Consider the following 19,857-nt stretch of genomic DNA (forward strand, 5'->3'; position numbering starts at 1 on the left):
ATGTCAGGCGTAACCTTTTCAATATTTTGTGATTTATACAGTGAAGCATATCTGATGTATGCACAAGCATCATTCTTTATAACACACATACACACACACACATGCACTGAGACTATGTGTGGAGAATTATAAAGCACAAGGATTAACAGCAGGGGAGTGTCTTGGTCTGGAGTAAATCTCCTCATATTTGGAGAAAGAGAAAAGGAGTCTGGGGAAATCACGAGCGCATTTGCAGTTCTTGAAGTCGGCACCAGGAACGTGGCACCGCCGTGATCGGGCAGACTTATAAGTTTACACCTCTGGGAGGTTCACGTCTGCCATGATCCATCTACCAACTTTTTCTTCACCAACTCGTAGAAGCTCTGACGGTCATCACCTGCAGGAACGTAACCATCTGTAAGCTGCACCTCGGAACTCCGGGTGGGACACAAAATCATCCGATCCTCCCCAGCGTTTACTCGCACAAAATAGACATCGGCATAGCAGACATCAGACAAGAAATGTGATTGTCACGTGCTGCCTTGCTTAAGGGAACTCAGGGTGCCTTCCCAAAAGTAGGTGACTGGGTCAGGAAGGGAAGGCTAATGAGGGAGAAAGCCTGAGAGGTAAATAAAAGAGGAAGAGAGACGTTAGGGAGAGCAGAAGAAGAGCTGGACAGAGACCGATGACATGCCAGAGAAGAAGAAAAGGGTGAAAGATGGAAGCAGAGAAGAAGAGAAGGGGAGAAAGGGAGGATGTTTGAGTGACGAGACAATCGAAAGAGCAAAGAAGGGCTGGCAGAATGAAAAGAAAAGGGTAAACAAGAAATGTGGGCAGGCGATAAAGAGAGTGCGGGGGGAAAAGATGCAGACACACAGACGCATCTCTGCACTTGTGTTTGTGCAATGGGAAAACTAAAACTGGATTTATTTATTTTTTTAAATGCATGTTCACTGTTCAGTTTAAAGACCAGTGTGTAGGATTTAGTGGCATCTAGCGTGAGGTTGCAGGCCCTCGCCAGAGAGCATGGCAGAAACATGGCGGTGCAGTATGGCGTGGAAGAGGACCAACTCAACATGTAGATATGAAGGGTTCATTCTCAGCTAACACAAACAGAACAATCCTTAGTTTCGTGTGACGATACACTAATGAAAACATAGCTATGAATATTATATTACATTTATGCCAGTGGATCCCCAAAATCCTACTCACTGGCACTTTAAGTTCTTTATAAATGCTTCTAGTTTATTGTGGTACTAAACAGCATGCACTTATACTAAAAAAAATCTCCAGAAACATCATTTTTCTCTGATTTGAAGAAAGTTACATGACTCCGGATTGTTATGCGTCTTAGATGACTCAAATAGTCTTTTCTGTGATATATGAACAACAATACAAACCGTTGTAAAGATAAGTATCCACTCAACCACTCTCACATACTCTACCTTTGTAAGGCACTTTGGGTAAAGCTTTCTAATTTGTGATTCAGCATTGATCATGTGACTGCCGGCCATACAGCAATTCAACCTGTATTGATCAGGCATGAAGCTCAACTACTGTTGTCTATATACAGTATCTTACCAGGTCTTCACTGAGCATACCTCAATATGTTTTTTTCTTAAACTCGGTTGAATTGAGAAGTTAACTCATCTCACGTCATCTTACAACTTTACAGACAAGATAGAATGTTCTGCATCTCACATGGAGTTGGTTTAGGGTCAAGGGTCAAGTTGCCCGAACTTTGTTCTGCGTTAGTAGCTGTCTTGTTAAATAGAGGAAAAGTTGAGTTCTGTAAGTTTCACACTCAAAATCGAAAACATGCCTTGGAGATGAGTCAATGTCATGAATGTCTAATATGTGTTTGTGTATGGTAATGTATATGTGTGGTTCAATTTAATGAATCTGAAAAAAAACATTGTCTGTGTGTATATATACAACCTATGAGCAGGGGTGAGCTCAGATTAATAGCTGTATTTCATAATGTAAGCCTGGTGAGAGGGGGTGGACAGGTGGATGTCTGCAGGAAGAGGCAAAGGAGAAAGAGGCGGAGAAGGAGAAGGTGGAAATGGCCTAGAAACAGGCGTGTTCCTTTAATCACAGGAAGCAGCTGGATAATTGTGTGTGTCACTGAAAGCAATCAGAGACAGATCGGCTTTCTCCGTCGCGGCGACGCATCGGAATATTCTCGCTGCAACTTGAGAGACTCTAATCAGACGGTCTTTTGTAGATGAAACGCCGGTGGGTAAAACTAACAACCTGGGATCTGCGTGATGATATGGAATAACGTGGGAGGAGCTGGGGGGGGGGGGGGGGGGGGGGGGGGGGGGGGGAGTGCTGCTCATTGACTTGGCATTGACTGCGAGAGTCCAGATCATTTCCATTTTGTTTCACTCACCTGCAGGCTGATGTAGAACTTGTGCAAACACATTATGCCACCAACCACTAAATCAGAGTCGACATGGAAGTGTGCACGTCTGCATGTAGTAACTAACCCGTGCGTGACTTCAGGGTTAACGGTGATGTCATGCTAGTGTTATTACCACAGCTAAACGGAACCGAGCATACGAACCAGACCCGTGTGTAATGCCTCCCATACAGCACCGGTCGCCTCGGTTTTTTTTTTATCCATCAGCATCTTCATCGCCTTCAGCCGTCGTCTACTTTCTCCAGTAAACGGTGCAAACCACACGGATATGCCAGCACCGTGCATAATCTGAGACTTCGTCAAGAAACTCAATTGATTTGAAAATGCGCTTGCCAAGCTGCGTCGTGCACACAGAGGGTTTCGGAGTTAATGGTGTGCAGAAATGGGGGTGAAGTGATGAAAGATTAATAGAAATCATGTTTCTATGGCAAACCTGGACACGTTGGGTGCTTATCCCCCACAGTATTGTAGTGTCAGGATTATATATCAAGAGACCATATAGAGTCATTGTAGTCCACTGTGGGTAGTCTAATACTCAGCTCAGGTTTAAATCCATTCTAAGGAATGGTTAAACATGTAGAATTAAGAAATGGAATAAATAAGTAGTCAAACTATGAAGATGCCAGACTTCACAGGAGTGACAGTTACAGTTTGTTTTATTATTTTTTTTAAACGTGTCGCTGACCTGAGACTGAGAGGATTGTGTGAAGGTGTTGGAGCTTAAACAGTGACAGCATGATCTCCTCTGGCTCTGTGCTTGGACTGTGGCTCTTTATTGGTTACCAGACATGAGTATCTGAAATATAAAAAGGGAGACAGCCTTGAATTATAATCAAACCTATTTGAATGAATTCTTAAAGGAATAAGAAGAATGCAGAACTGGAGCCCCTCTGGAGGATCTGCTTCTATGAGCTTAAGCCTTGTCCCCCTTTATTCTTTATGTTCGTGATGAATATCAAATTTGCTAATATCAGAAACCAACTGGGGAAAGTGGTGGTCTCGAGCATTTCTCGAATATTGACGCTGACATTCCTCTCTGCAGTTCTATGTCTTTTTTTTATTTGACATGCCAAACTCCTTATTTCTGACTCCTTATTGAAAAACAACCTCTGTGGAAATGGAAATGCTATTTTTTCAACATTTTGTTCGGTTACTCCATAAAAAAAAAACAGCAATCTTTGTTTAGAGCATGTGCATGAAATGTTTTAGCATCCAACAATCCCTACACTACAAAACTTTTATCACCACTGGCACTACAAATGTGTCCCCATTATAGCGTCTTTTTTTTTTTTTTTTTTCTTTTCTGGACCCACAATATCTCCCAAAATGATTCACTTGGTTATATGAGTCACGTTCCTCTCTTCAGGCTTATTGCAGTTTTACTTTAAAGTCTGTAAAAAAAGGTAATGAGCTCCTTGTTGCTCCTCGATGCTTTGACACATTCACACACCGTTTTCAAGATGGCATGTTGAGAAAGAGAGACAAATAGAAAGGCAACAATCCAAAACACTGAATCAGACAAGAGGGCGTTTACGTGTTCTCAGCTTAACAGACAGGTCACAGAATAAACGCTGGTATGTCGGCACATTTAATATGTTTTTAGGCAAAGTAAATATAACCAACATAGGGTTCACACACTGAAATATATATACATAAGTCCGTAGGAAGGGGTAAAAGAGAAAGTGACGAAGACAGAACGCAAGTGGAGCCAAGTTTAAAATGTCTCTTTAGTGTTAACCAGTGGATGCTGTACGTAATGTATTCAGTGCGACAATAATTGTTTCAGCAGTTGGAACACACAGCATGAATTCCTTGACACATCTATTTTTTTTGTTTTTAAATGTCCCTGAAGCGTAACAGAGTTCCGGATTCTCTTTGATCCGCTCATTTAAGTTGAACTCTGCTCATTTGTTTTGCGGTCAGGTCAGACAGGTCAGTGTCGAGTCGCTGTCGGTTCCAAAATGTCCTCAGGTTTGACAGAAAAGTCAAGTAATAAGATGCGGGCTTTAACACTCCGACCACACTGGTGTGCTCCGGTGATGAAGGAATGGCAGAAGGTGATCTTGGTCCGCCTCCTCTGGTTAAGGAGGCGGACCAAAATCCTAAATCTAAGGGTATCTCCAGGGAATCTCAAAAACCTAGCCAAGACGCCGCCTAAAGAGGTTGACTCTTGGCGCTCAGGTCCTCAGATCACTTCTTTTTTTTCTTCAAATAAGTGTTGTAAGACAAAGTTACCAACTACCACTTGTTTTAGTTGAACTACAACTCCAGTAGCACCCGATTTGTTTTTCTTATTCAGTACAGTCTAACTTCTACCTATAGAGGGGGTTGAACTTATTCATTTCTTCCTTCTCCAATTGGAAGTCCGCGTTGCCTTACACAGCCAATAAGAACCAGCAAAATGACTCCGACTGATACAGAAAGTAATACTGGGAATAAAGCAATCAGAGCCCAACTCTATACCCGCTTACATCAAGATTTTGTCAATTTCAGGAAAGGGATTACTATTAATTTGTTTAGATGTATCAATGCGCACGTATGTACTGATCATGACCAGTAAAGTCATGTTATCTATAGACTCATCTGTACAGCTTACGACACCCTCTATTACACCCTCCGGGTAACTTTCATTCACCTGAGACAAGAGAATCTTTCTTCTAGAATGAATTAAAGTTGCTATTGGTTGTTAAACACCCAAGTGTCAAAATATTGAAAGCATTATGTGCGCAAACTTGTCTAAGTCAGATTATATATATAGGAAAACCTCTGGCCCACCTTGATCTGCGATGGCCCTCTGCCATGCCCCCGAGCCGGCACCGGCGTAATTATGCAGCACTGGCTATAAATGAACAGTGTGTGATAAACTCCTGCCCTTCTCAGCCACGGCGTGCCCCTCCCAGGCAGCCCTCGCCCGGCATCGCGCCACGCTCTTAACTAACTATGACAAATTAGGCCCACACTTAATTACTAGCCTGGGAAAATCACAATGATGTTTATTAGGCGCGGCATCATAAAGCCGTGTGTGTCCGTGCCCCAAGACCAAAGCGCTGCGCCGGAGAAACACTAATAACAACAACAGCCATACAAATTGGCTGAGTGGAATGACCGGGGTTCCTGAGGCGCCAGCCGGGGGCGGGGTGAAGGGGAAGGTGACTTTCCTATGGATGAATCAATACTGTTCTCAGCTGGGCTGTGCTGAGCTCCGGCTGCTACCATTGTAGATCTGCCTGAGATGGCTGAAATCCACTATGTGTGTGTGTGTGTGTGTGTGTGTGTGTCAGTGGGGTAGATTTAGCTGCGATCCTTTCTCCATTATGGGTTAATAGGAAAAAGGAGTCACTGATGAAAAATGCTGAATATATCACATTATAAGTTGTTTTTTTCCTCCCTTGACATACAGTTATATGGGCACGTGTATCTTGGGGGTCTTCTGTCTGATAAAGATGAAGTATATGTGTTTGTGTGTGTGTGTGTGTGTGTGTGTGTGTGTGTGTGTGTGTGTGTGTGTGCGTGCGTGTGTGTGTGTGTGACCACAGCTGGGTTTGGTGGCACTGGCCTTGTGGAGAGAGCGGTCGTAAATACAGCCTCCGTGCTTGCTGGCTTATTAACGGTTGATTTATCGGCCTCTCTGTGAGGAATTCTCGCCCTTGGCACCCAAGCCCAGAGTTTGACCCCAGGGGATCACAATTACCCAGTGCCGTGCGTGTGTGTGCGTGTGCGTGCGTGCATGTGTGTGTGTGTGTGTGTGAAGATTTGTCACGGGAATATGTTGCGTCACAGTGTCGTGGCTGTTGTGTGCGTGTGCACACGTCTTACGCTGCTGTATACATCAATGCAACTATTCAGTACCAGGGTCATCTTCATCATCACTCTCTCTTACACACACATGCAGCCGCTTTTGATGCCAACTGTAGAGAGAGATACAGGGGTGGGGGGGGGGACGACAATGGGATGGGATAAATTTATTCGACAGCTTTCCGCCGCTACAGTGATTTATCAGAGTGTTTATCCTGCTGATGTGCCTTTATCTTCTTTCTTTTTTTTTTTTTATCTTCTCTCTCTGCCTCTCCCTCGTCTATCTTTCTCTCCCACACTTTTACATAAAGGCAATGTGTATGTTTGAATTGTCTGTGTTCATCTTTATGAGCACCGTCACTACATGCCATTATACTTTACTGTGTTAAGACAGCTGTGTTGCATGGATTTACTGCGTTAAGGCTGAAGTTTAAAGGCCCCATTTTAATCACGCTGTGTAGCTTTATTCCCTCTACAATAATCTGTAAACTGTCATGTTTCAAATGTGTTTTTTTATTTTTATCTCCCCCGTCTGATTTTTTTATTTATTTATTTTTGTCTTACAAAATCAATATTTCCGATAGCTTGCACTTTGTTTGCATATTTTTCTATCACCCCGCCACCATTATAATACCAATGCAGCGTGATAATGATCAGTGCCCTAAAGTGTGAAGAAAAGTTGTTCTTGAAGCCTGATAACACAGGAAATAAATGACAATTAAGGGATTACAATTACTGTGATTTTAATATTATTAGTACTCATTATTTCTCCATTATACAATCATATTTTTTTTTTTTTGACAGCAGGTATTTAATTGAAAAACTATTCATAGCAGTTTATATTGTGTTCTAGTGTTTGCCTGCAGATACAGTATATGTTCCACATAATATACACAACAAGTTCTGTAATTAAATGTATATAATAAACTGGATGGTAGAATACGAATAATCCTAACTCTTGTCAAAGTTGTGACGTAAACATTGTATTATTCCCTCTTTTACGCAACATATTAGCTGATAGCGTTCACTGTCATCAAAAACGTTCACTCTCTAATCCACTCAGTGATGAGTTGCTTTTGGACGCTATGCTCTGGTTTTTCACGAGGCGATTCAGTTGAGTGTCCGGCCAATGAACGGCTCGCGTGAATCCACGTAACACTTTATTTCGGTCCGATCACATTTTTCCGAGGTTGCACTTTGTGTTGTGCTGCAGCCCTCGCGCTGTCCCCCGAGCGCCACGCTGGGTCTGCAATACAGCGCTTACGATGATCAGTGAAGGACAAGATGAAAGACTCGCTACGCTCCGTGAAAGTGTTACCTGGGGGAGAATGAGTGTATCAACACTTTGCAGCATGAAAGACTTTTGCAGTTTGTCATTACAGCAAAAAAAAAAAAAAAAAAAAGTGTTGAAGGTGTTATTTTCACAAAGTTAGGAGTTTTACCCAAAATAAACACGGATCTAATTTGTAATGTGAAGGTGTTTTGGAAAATGTGATTACAATGTCGTATGTGTTTTGTAATAATTCATGCAGATAATTTTGGGGGACGATCTGAGAGATTACACCTCTGTACTGTCGCTGCTCGTGGGCAATGTCAGTAATTATCCTGTCACCGAGCAGCTGCGGACCTCCCACTCACTCATTCTGACACCCCCCCCCCCCATCTATTCAACAAGTCACTTAAAATCAAACAAATTAAGGTCAGTCCATTTGAATTAATTTCACCTCTTCAACCCAGTTAAATGGTCCAGTATTAGGAAAATCATTTGTATTCCAGAACAACCAGTTTAAACAACTGTGTGATTGTTTTCAAGTTAAATTGGAATACGTGGAATAACACTCACACATCACCCTCCTTTTCTCAAAGCAGCGGGTTCGTTTGTTTGTCTCATTAGTTATGTAGCGACGATACCTTGGGAAAATGGTGGAGATGGAAATTTCATCAGCTCTTGTTTGCGTCACTAATGAACCCGTCTGCTCCCGCTGGATGGTGGGGAGCTCTGCACGGATCGCTCCGACACACACAATGGCTAAACTTCTGCAGCAGCATCTTCATCACTCTTCGCTCGCTCAATCAATGCTCATATATGTTAGCGTTAGCAAGAGGAAAAATGTTGAAAGTTGAATGAGCTGGTTCATATGATTCCCTGTATGGGGAAATATTTATTGCCGTTTGATCAAATTGCACAACTGACCACACGACTAGCTTGAACAGGCAGCATACAATTGTAAATAACACAAGTTAAATCTGCAATAGCTTATTTCTTTTTTGCTACTTGAGGGCTCTCTCTCCAGGGCTGCTGAACTTTTGAAAGCAATAAGAAAACCGTTGCCCGATAAAACGCAGAAGTTACCTTTGGTTCTGGAATCGAGATCAATCCCTTTCCATCACTGCGATTGTAACAGAACACGAGCTGAAGTTTTACATCCTCGAACACCAGTGTTGTGGTTTCTTTGTGGTCCTTTCCAGCCCCACCATCTGAGTGACCGCAGCACCCAGGGGTGACCGATCCCATCATATTCACCTCACTGGCATCATCTCACCATCTTCACACTCATTCCTGCCAAGCGCATCGGGTCAGGCTTCAGCTCTTATTACTGGACGCAATGAAGCGTTAGCTCTTCATGTTTTGTTCTCCTGTTTACCTAAACATGATTACTATGAACACTATTTAGCACTACAGTATAGCTGGTGACGTAGTTTCACAACGCAATCAAAACTCAAGTTCAACTTATTATCTTTTTATGAAGATTCTCAGTCGCTGCTATGAGTTTGTTAAACCTGCAATCACCAGAAACAGATCAATTAGAAACTAAAGCAGAGAGCTTAAAAACACTGAAGGGAACTGCAGAGTTGGTGGATTATTATGGGCTCGTCATTGCAAGCAACGCTTTACGCATACAAGCGCTATGATCCATTATAAAAATATGGATTATGTCCACTTTAGATTTTAAGCCTGCACACACAAGTAGTCCTTGAAATCATTCTTTTGTCTTTTCATTTTGATCTGTGACTTTGTACCCGTGACATTCGGAGCCGCTGTGGTTGCGGTTATCGTCTGTGTGATGTTTACTTGACGATTCTTTCCACAAAACTCGTCCTTCTCTCCAAAGTAGTGAAACGGCAAAGGATTAATTCAGCCCTAACTGCTACAAAAGACCTGTCCAAAGCTAAATAAGCTAGACAGATAGCTTCCTCCACGTTGGCTTCTCTTGTGTGACCGCCTCAGACATCAACGCGGCAAAGACAGCTTGCTAACGGCGAACAATGTTAAAGCAGATGTTCACCAAAGTACTTGAACTAGATACGAAAGCACTGCGTGGCTTCACTTCCCATCCCTGCTGCATTCCAGCTCAGGACACTGTTCACATGTCACCCCTACATCCAAGATGTACACGTGCTCATGTGTATATATATATACATATATATACATATATATATATATATATATATATGTCATAGTGCACGCATGTAGGACGTCTTTACGCGTGTGTATGCGTACCGCGCGCCTCAGTTGCTCATGGATGCGCTCGGTATTATTAGAATGCATTGATGTACGTGTGAAAGCCAACCCACACACGTTGCTTATTATACGATAATGTGAGAAGCGATCAAATCTAAGGAACTTCAAAACCCCGCTCCTGGTTTGCCGTGTCTCCTGTACACTAGTCCAAAAACACGTGAAGGACATGGCACGTTAATGACGTGACAATTATTCCTCACACTAGCAGATGGATGCAACGTATCGCCCGGCTCATCTTTTGACTTCAACATGTGGCGATTTATATTTCCTATTGATAAATAAACAGCTGCATTGCTTTAGCTGTAATGACTGTGATTTATTATAATTTATTATATTATAACAGCTTCATGTCTGTGTGGACATTCTGCAGCGGAGGGGTAAATGGCTTCGTACCGCACAAGAACCACGGTGCCAAATAGTGTGCAACGTATATTTAGCATTACTTATTGATATTGCAGGACTTAGCAGCCGTAGATTCACACTAACATAGAATACAGCAGTTAAACTGGGACCAAATGTGACTCGCTGTCACTTACCAGCTGCCAGCAAACCAAAGGAGCCGATGTGCTTTGAGTAACAATCTGCGCTGCTTTGAAGGTGTTCACTCCCGGTGTAACCCTAGCCCTCCGACTCAACCTCTCTTCCTCTTCTTCTCCGGTCTATCGACTGTGTACCTACAGCATCTCTCTCTCTCTCTGCTCCCCAGTCTGCAATCACGACAGCAACCTTTGAAGTAGGACACAAGCAGATGAAAGAGAACAGGAATAAAGGAGGACAGTTTTCAGAAAAGGCGAAGATAGCGGAGGTGAGGAAGGACGAGACGGCACTATATCGTCTTTGTGCTGCTGGGTAAAAGTTCATTTAGCATTCAGATCTTGCTAACGTGTTGTAATTTACGTGTCGGTGTATTTTGAAATATAATTCGGTCCTTGGTGGGAAATGTAAGATTACTTTTTACAGATGCATTTTCAGTCTTAATTCGACATGACACTTTTCGCGGATACAACATTCTCTCTTGACTATAGTGTGAAATCATCAGTAATTCTTTCAACCGTGCCCCATATCCCCAACCTATCATCACACAGAGTGTTGATTTTGGATCATCTGCAAAACCCAGACTACCTTCAATTACAATGGTTTTTTTTTATTGTCATTGCAAATGTTGTTTTTTAAATTACTTCCCCAACATGTGGGCGTAGCAAGTACAGTACCATTGAACTTAGGGGACTTTTTTTTTTAATACACTGCTATACACCACAGCGCATAATTCACAAAATGTATTTCCAAAACTGGGTTTTGTTGTTGCATTCAAGTGCTCGGTGTCCACAGGAAGACTGAAACGCCGGTATAATTCCAATCTCTTTATAGTCGCTCTGCGCTGTGAAGCTCCTCTCATCTTTATTGAGCCGATGAGAAGAAGGTCTCAGCGGTAAATATGTGTTTGGTTTTACACACTTGGTAACGCGGACAAACTTTCGAGCTCACCCATCACTTTGAGTGCTTTGGGGGGGGGGGGGGGGGGGGGGGGGAGGTGGGTGCTTGTGTGTAGTGTGCCACAGTGAGTTCTTTGAGTGTGTGCATAATGCTGTTTGTTCTCTGGCTCTCCTGACTTTGAATAGATTCATTCCTAAGTCCTCAAGGAGAACGAGGAGACACACACACACACACACACACACACACACACACGATTGGCTCCCACTGTCTTCAACTCTTTTCAACACATATTATTAATCTCCACATAGAAAAACCGGTCTGCCCATGAACCCGTCAATTTAAGACTGCACCCAGCTCCTTTGGTTAAGTTATTTTATATTTTTTTTATAAAGAGCAGCTGGTTGAAAAGAGGCAAAGAGTTGAAACAGTGAACTGTAGCTTCACCCTAACTACACCTTTTTCATAATGTCCACCCATGTCATACACAAAAGACTTTGTATAAATTCATTCTGGTCTTTTTGCCTTTACTTTTGTATGCATTGCTGTTAATATGTATGATATACTGTGTGTGTAGTTGACCGTTTATGACGGTAAGACATCATGGCGTGCCCAAGTCCCCTTCTATAATATTATACTGTACTATCCTGCAAATCATAGAAATGAAAGCAGTTGACTGAGCGGAGCGCCAGAAAGCTGAGACCTGATTAATTATCACTTTAATGGTGATAATTAATCAGGTCTGCAAAGGCATTGTTAAATATTGCAGCATGGCACAAGACAGAATTTGTACTTAAAACATAAAGTTTTAGTAGCGAGGAAGGTTTTGGCATCATTGTGTAGCTACAAAAAAAATTGATTTAACCTCTTTAACTAATAATCTGATGAATCTTTTTTTCAAAGTTTGCATGAATTAACCTGAAAGCCAAATACAAGTGTCCTCGTAACTCCTCAACCTTTCACAGAAGTTTACGGCGGTAAACTCGCAGTTTTGTCCGCGCCAGTTGAATAATGCTGTATTCGTGAAAAATTAGCATGATTGAGTGCACTTGTCAGGAGAGACCACTGTATGTATTAGAAGAGTGGAGTGCTGCGTTTGCAATTGTGCAAATAGCACTGTACACACACAAACACACACACACACACACACACACACACACACACACACACACACACACACACATGCAGACACACGCATGCATTACAGACTCACAACAGAAAGAGAGGGCTGTGTGAAAAACCCTGCACCTGCAATGGAGTGATAATGCTGAGTAAGACACACACACACACACACTTTCCCACACACACACACACACACACACACACACACGCACAAGACGTAATGACTATAGCTCCATCAAACTGGCTTGGGCTATAGTGTAGTGACCTAAATGAGTTGGGATTGCAGCATCATTGGCGATTACCATTGAAAGCCTTCTGATATATAGCGCCTATAAACCGTCTATAGGGGAACAAACTCACGCTGGAGAACACAGCTATGTGCAGCTCTTAAGTCTGTATCCATCATTAAGAGACACCCCTTTACACAAATAGATGTCATCAACTCTGAAAGTAAAAGCAATTTAACTTTTGTTGCAAGAACTACAACAATAGTGGCTCAAGTTAGGTTGCCAATGTGTGTGTTGCCTATGTAATGCATATGTATAGTGTATTTACTGTACTCCTGTTGGCTAGTTCACAGATCAGTTGCAGTTGGCGTTTGTTGGCAGGACTATCCAGGTTGTTTGTTTCCAAATGTGAAATATTGTTCTCACGTATTGTTTGGGCTCTTTGGAGCTCAGTTAATTGTCTCACATTGCTTTGAACTCAGATTAAAGTGGCGTCTGGCAGAGCTCAGTGTCGGTACAGTGCTGCGGAGCACCTCTGGCGTCACATGGTGGAAAAATGAGTTTGATGTGTAAACCTACGGACGGATTTGTAAACCCTGCCGTTGCATTGGTAGCAATTTAACTGGTGTTGTATTACTATAATATTTATAAAGTGAACCAGTCAGTCCATTGTTCTGAATAATGCATTTATAGAGACGTTCCTCTACTTTAGACAGTTTTTTTTCTGCTATACACATTTTTAAGGATACAATTGAAGTATATTTGATAGATACGTTTTTTTATAAAACATTGAGTCAAACCGGATATTTAAGCAATAATCCATAAGAGGGAGTGCCATACTTGGCCTTTGACTTCATGCCACAGCACACTACTCCCCAATATCAAATGCTGAAGTACGAGTGTATAAAGTTATGATATCCAGTCTACAGTTTAGTAATATGTTAAATTGCTACCTTCTAGGCTCTGTTATTTATGTTGAATAATAAATATACTGTATTTTGGGAGAGGTAAGCAGTCCGTTTCAGATTTGGACAAAAATACTGCGTCTGACCTTCAGAATATAAGTTTTCATAACCAATTGCAGGTTCAGCAGTAACATTTGAGGGTAGCATTGTAAAATTGTATCGTCAGCAAACAAATGCAATGGAGGCCAATGCTGAAGGACTTCAGAAACTAAAGTACTGCGAGAGAAGCACAAGCTGAGAGATAAAGGAGAAGAACAGTTGATTGATTTTATAGTTGATTGACTTGATCGGTCAACAACATCCCACTGTTGGTTGCTTATGCTGCATCTGTCGGATTATTGTCTTTGTATAGAATGGCCTATGAGTAGTACACTGGTCAACCAATGTAACAACCAACAAACAGTGTAAAAGGTCAAATACAATCAGAAGAGCTTGAGGGACAATCCATGGATGAAAAGAAACAAGAAAGAACAGTTTCTGGAGAAGCTTCTTGTTTAGTTTTTTTCCGTTGTGCATTTATTTCCATTTAGACACCTTACGCATTATTGATTCTCACACTATTAACTCATTAGAGGCTGCTGATGGCCAGGTATCTGCTATTGTCTAATTCTCACGGAGAAAGCACATCTGTTAGTTCCTGTGTGTGTGTGTGTGTGTGTGTGTGTGTGGACATTAAATGGCCATCAATTAGGCGATTCACCACTTCGTGTGCGACGGTTCTGTGCTCGCGCGTGCAACAGAACCACAGATGGATGACACATAACTCACACGCATGCCTCGCTGGCAGTAAATCCCCACAGACTGCACAGTCCTGTTACCAGAAGGTTTCCCTGTCAAAGTGTCCTTGAGTAAGACAGTCCACCCCTGCCTGGTCACTCATCGTGATGTGTACACTATTCTGTGAAGATTCTTGTAAAGAGCCACATAGAAGCACAAAGAATGAAGCCGTGTCAGACTGTCATAAAGTTGCTTATTTATTGGTTTATTTGATAAGGCGACAGTGCACATTAATAAAAACGTTGCTGTAAATGCGCCAGAGTTAGCCAAGAGGCTATTTTTCATCTGTGGTCCCAAAGGCAGATGTTACAAAGTAAACCTAAAATAGGAATATAAGATTAAAGTTACACGGTTATACAATATTTACCCTTTACAATGCGTGCGCAAACAATGAAAGAAGTGAGAATATTAATAGAAGTAAGTAAGATTATGTTCCTCTGGGATAGAAAGCAATTTTCTTCTTTTTATCTCAGGCGTACTTTTCTCTATCAAGCAACAGTCTCATTGGAAAATGTCATATTTCGACATTTTCCTATTTATGTATCTAAAACATTCAAATATTGACATTTACACTGGGGACATTTTATGAAGCACAATGATGTCAACTTTAATGGTGCAGATAGTGAGTAAACCCCCCCCCCCCCCCCCCCCCCCCCCTGCAACCCAGTCTTTTAAGTGATTTTATTTTTTAGTTATCATATTTGATGGGATTTTTATGAAATGCTCGCAGAGGAAGCGTCGCACAACTCTGAAGCGAAACGTGTCCAAGCGAGCTGTCTTGGAACATCTTTAGGGATTTATCAACCAAAAAAGCCAAGGGACAGAGGAATGTGTTGAGGGGGGTTGACGGACAGCGAAAGAAAAAGAAAATGTAGTTTGAGAAAAAGGGAGACTGAAGGATTAAAAGACAGAGTGAGGATGACGGTCCCCTGTGTGATTAGAGCCCAGAGAGACATGAAGGAATGGAGACAGAGGAGGTGGGGGGGGGGGGGGTTCATAAAAACCAAAGCTGGTCCTCTGTCTACTTTATAAGAGGCTCATACCTAAACTTCAGGCCAATAACATGGTCCATCATCTGAAATATATGCAAACCTATTGGGGGGAAAAAAAATTGTTTAGAAAACGACAACATTTCTTATTTTGTAAAGATGCAGTGTGTCTGAGACCAGCTTACTAACCTACTCGTCACCCATTCAAGCGATGCCATGTCAGCACAAAGTTAACTGACACATGGTTGAGAACCATTTAACCTCAAATAACACCTGCGTATTTAAAAGTATGTAACACTTAACATAGTGAGACAAGGAGAATCGTTAAGCCCAGAGAGGGTACAGACTAAATAATTAAAAAAAAAACAAGTGCTGTGTCACTCAAGGAAATTAGACTAACCCTTGCACAGAGCTAGAATGAGTAAGCAGAACAAAGCGCCTCCTTCCCTAAACACAAACATTTTCTCCTCCTTGCATCCTATTATTGCAGTGTCTATATATTTTCCACTGCAACAAGCCAATTCCCCCAAAGGAATCATTAAAGTTTCATCTATACGAGAGGAAGATTTTTGGGGGGGAGGAGGTGGGGCTGCAAAGACCTGGGAGTAGAGATACACTAGAAACATGTCAGGTCGAGAGATACAGACAAAAACAGGAGGAGAGAGAAAGAGACAGGGATTTAGAGTCAGTGGTGCGTAGCGGCTACCAGCCCATGTTGTCATTGACAGGAAGTGAAGGGTATGCCTGCCCAAAACCAGCTAATCAGACTGACCTCATGGGGACAGTGTGTGTGTGTGTGTGTGTGTGTGTGTGTGTGTGTGTGTGTGTGTGTGTGTGTGTGTGTGTGTGTGTGTGTGTGTGTGTGTGTGTGTGTGCATTATTTCATGGGAGACCCTGGCCTTGCGTTCCAGGCCTGGAATGAATGATGCTCCCAGTGGCTTGGTTTCACCCCAGTGAACACACACACACACACACACACACACACACACACTGAGCTAATGGTGAGGCTGTGGGACCAGATGTGTGTGTGTATGTGCAGTACTAAAAGTGGGTGCATGATAAACTTCTCGCGTGTGTCTGTGTGTGTGTGTTTTTGTTTGCTGAATTTGAGAACATACATTGGGACTTGGCCAATGTTTCACCTCATGGCAAATGTTTGTTTTGTGACCACAATGTGTAGAATCATGAAGATACACGTTTAAAGCTGCTCTGTGTGGAGGATGCAAGGTCTAGATCTTTGTTCTGTCATGCATTGCTAAAATATCTACTGTTATATAATATATAACGGAATGAATAGCAGATATTTTCTCCCAGTGTTCAATTTAACTCTGCTCACAAACATTTCTAATTATTTGAATTAAAAGGATCCAACCCACGCTTTAGTAAAAGCTGTTAGAATCTTTTCCAATGATGTTAGACAACAATTATAATCTGGATCAGTTACATTATGAAATGTAATAATAACGAACTGAACCATACCCATTGTTTCAGAGGCAGCTGGATCTGACTGGACAAGATGTTTTATTAAAAAAACTAGACATTTTATTTCTCTGTTGTTCTCGAAGCACTTCAGGACATTCAAATACACGGCAAAAGGAATCTTATAAGGTAGAAATCACAGACTGGACACAGACACAAAAACAGAGATAAACGTGCCAGTTGAGTCAAACTGGAAGAGCAGGAACTCCGGTAACATTTCACTCAAACACTAGAGGAGAAAGGACCCAGTGTACTGCAGCTACAGTGTCGGATACAACAATGAAAACAGACTCACAGCTCAGACGCTAAGTGTCGCCTCCTGGAGATTATAAGCTGGCACTGGGAGAAGAAAAACCCACAAAACTGCAGTTTAACTTTTGATTTCAAAGTAATGGTCATGTTTTGATAAGGCAATCATAGCAATGACTGCTACATTGACTGGGATTTATGAACACCATTGTCCCTTCTCCTTCTCCATCGCGCATGAAGGTGGATGGCTGCTATCAGTCAGACAGCATTAGGCAGTCCACTTAAAGCCCAGTGTGTGTGCATATATATTTACTCAGTGTGTGATTTTCAATGTAGCTTTTGGTCTCCCAGAGGACTGTGGGAAATTAGCTCAGTGGTGGCAATTGAAATACTAAGACCCTGCAGATCTTTTGATCCATTCCCATACATACATGGATTCATTTTAAACCATCTACAGACGGTTAATTACCCGTAAACATACCTGACATCTCTGCTTCTCTGTCAATTGCTGAGAAACTAAAATGACGTGTGACTTGACGATGCTTCTTTAACCCTTTATTTTGGAGTCCTCTGACTCTACTTTGGGCTATCGGTTTGAAATATTCTCGTAGAATGACATTCCAAGCAGTTCATTGCATTATCTTGCCAAACTCTGTTCGCTAATAAAACACCAATTACTCTTTGTCACTCCTGAATGAATATTTCCACACCTGGGCGGTTCATTTTGACACACACTAGGAAGACACTCGCATAACTGGTAGAAGTCTTAGTGCTCACACAAATGTAGGACAAGGACACAGTAAATAGGACATACAGTACGTTACAAGCTGATGCTCGACAATGCAGAGAGTAGAAATTTGAGTTTGAAATGCACAATGTAGAACATGAGATATTAAATGTAACATGAGATATTAGATGTAACATGAGATATCAGATGTAACATGAGATATTAGATGTAACATGAGATATCAGATGTAACATGAGATATCAGATGTAACATGAGATATTAGATGTAACATGAGATATTAGATGTAACATGAGATATCAGATGTAACATGAGATAGTAGATGTAACATGAGATATTAGATGTAACATGAGATATTAGATGTAACATGAGATATCATATGTAACATGAGATATCAGATGTAACATGAGATATTAGATGTAACATGAGATATTAGATGTAACATGAGATAGTAGATGTAACATGAGATATTAGATGTAACATGAGATATCAGATGTAACATGAGATATTAGATGTAACATGAGATATCAGATGTAACATGAGATATTAGATGTAACATGAGATATCAGATGTAACATGAGATAGTAGATGTAACATGAGATAGTAGATGTAACATGAGATATTAGATGTAACATGAGATATTAGATGTAACATGAGATATCAGATGTAGCATGAGATATCAGATGTAACATGAGATATTAGATGTAACATGAGGTATCAGATGTAACATGAGATATCAGATGTAACATGAGATATCAGATGTGACATGAGATATCAGATGTAACATGAGATATCAGATGTGACATGAGATATCAGATGTGACATGAGATATCAGATGTAACATGAGATATCAGATGTAACATGAGATATTAGATGTAACATGAGATATCAGATGTAACATGAGATATTAGATGTAACATGAGATATTAGATGTAACATGAGATATCAGATGTAACATGAGATATCAGATGTAACATGAGATATTAGATGTAACATGAGATATCAGATGTAGCATGAGATATCAGATGTAACATGAGATATTAGATGTAACATGAGATATCAGATGTAACATGAGATATCAGATGTAACATGAGATATCAGATGTGACATGAGATATCAGATGTAACATGAGATATCAGATGTGACATGAGATATCAGATGTGACATGAGATATCAGATGTAACATGAGATATCAGATGTGACATGAGATATCAGATGTGACATGAGATATCAGATGTAACATGAGATATCAGATGTAACATGAGATATTAGATGTAACATGAGATATCAGATGTAACATGAGATATTAGATGTAACATGAGATATTAGATGTAACATGAGATATCAGATGTAACATGAGATATCAGATGTAACATGAGATATTAGATGTAACATGAGATATCAGATGTAACATGAGATATCAGATGTAACATGAGATATTAGATGTAACATGAGATATTAGATGTAACACACAGCCTTGTCAAGGCCTTGCATCTCGTATTAACTGTCCTGGGCACAATACACGCACATGATTATAAGAGTCCTGTTGTGACACTACGGAAATAAAGTACCACACTCACACACACACACACACATATATTTGGATTCAGTCTTTTCTATAGCCACTCCTGTGTGGGTTTATGTATGAGTTATTGTATTTTTCATGAACAGCACCTGTGTGTATTGCCTGATTACATTTTCTTTTTTCAGATGGTTATCCATGTTAGAAGGCAAATCAAACCTCCTCTGGTACCTCTGCGTATGTGGGGATTCAGCTGTGATATTGTGCATTGAAGATTAGCTTTTCTTCTCTGGATGTTTAAATATGAGAGTTAAAGCTCAGCTTATTGATCTGGGAGTTTGGGCTGCAGTGTGTGTGTGTGTGTGTGTGTGTGTGTGTGTGTATATATAGCGTTGCTGCATTCACTTATATTTCACTTCATCCTGCGCTTTTTTTTGTGCACTAGTGAGGCGTTGCAGAGCTAAGATGCAGTCTTGCATCATATTCTAAGATGTATTGATGCCCATGTTGTTACTGTACATGTACGCACGTACATACAGCGGAGCTAAAAGCATACAGATGCACACGCACACACACACGCACACACACACACACACACACACACACACACACACACGCGCTATATAACT

General features: G+C 41.2%; 1 protein-coding gene across 1 annotated transcript in view; it reads left to right on the forward strand.

Annotated features, from left to right (window-relative positions):
* Nucleotides 1–19,857, forward strand: part of LOC137892440 (ephrin type-A receptor 6-like) — a 137,688-nt gene that overhangs the window by 78,452 nt on the left and 39,379 nt on the right. The window lies entirely within an intron of this gene.

Source organism: Cebidichthys violaceus, unplaced genomic scaffold, assembly GCF_023349555.1.
Source record: "Cebidichthys violaceus isolate CVI_PGR_0920_01 unplaced genomic scaffold, fCebVio1.0.p SCAF_11, whole genome shotgun sequence".
In the NCBI taxonomy this organism is placed as follows: domain Eukaryota; kingdom Metazoa; phylum Chordata; class Actinopteri; order Perciformes; family Stichaeidae; genus Cebidichthys; species Cebidichthys violaceus.